This window comes from Camellia sinensis, chromosome 5 (genome assembly GCF_055761805.1).
Source record: "Camellia sinensis isolate YWXY chromosome 5, ASM5576180v1, whole genome shotgun sequence".
NCBI classification, from domain to species: domain Eukaryota; kingdom Viridiplantae; phylum Streptophyta; class Magnoliopsida; order Ericales; family Theaceae; genus Camellia; species Camellia sinensis.
In genome coordinates this window covers 211,651,863-211,652,500 of record NC_138965.1, presented here as the reverse complement: position 1 = coordinate 211,652,500, position 638 = coordinate 211,651,863, and positions in this window count along the sequence as shown.

Below are 638 nucleotides of genomic sequence, written 5' to 3'. Positions count from 1 at the left end.
CAGACATTAAGTCTGCTACAAGAAAGGAAGATACACTGTTTGGGGGCTCCTCAAGAAAGATTAGATGTTCTTTTTGGTTAACTCCAATGTTAGCTAAAGCATCAGCACTTTGATTGGCATCTCTTGGAACATACTGAATGGTGCATCTGCATCTCCTCAGAATAAAGTTTCCATCTTCAATCAGTGCTCTGTAGGGATGGGTGCCTTCCGCTCCATTGCTGATTAGCTTCAAAGCAGTTTGGGAGTCAATTTCGATTTGTATATCATTGAGCCCCTTTTGCATGATAATGGTGAGTCATCTATACAATCCCCATAACTCAGCTTCAAGGCTGGTGCAATTGCCCAAGTAGCCATAATACCCCCATATCCAGCTGCCAGCTTCATCTCTAAGCAGTCCTCCGTAACCTGATTGCCCGGGATCACCCTTGGAACATCCATCGGTATTCAACTTGAGTTTACCTGCAGGAGGAAGAAACCAAGTAGTTAGTCTAGTCTCCAAGTAGTTTGGGTTGAGTATGTTATTAAAGGCTGTTTGAGTTTCTTGGGCCTGCTTAAGGATGGAACAGGTGGTGATGTGAGGGGGGAAAGTAAGGTTATCAAACACTGTTTTATTCCTTTCCTTCCAAATGGTCCAAAGA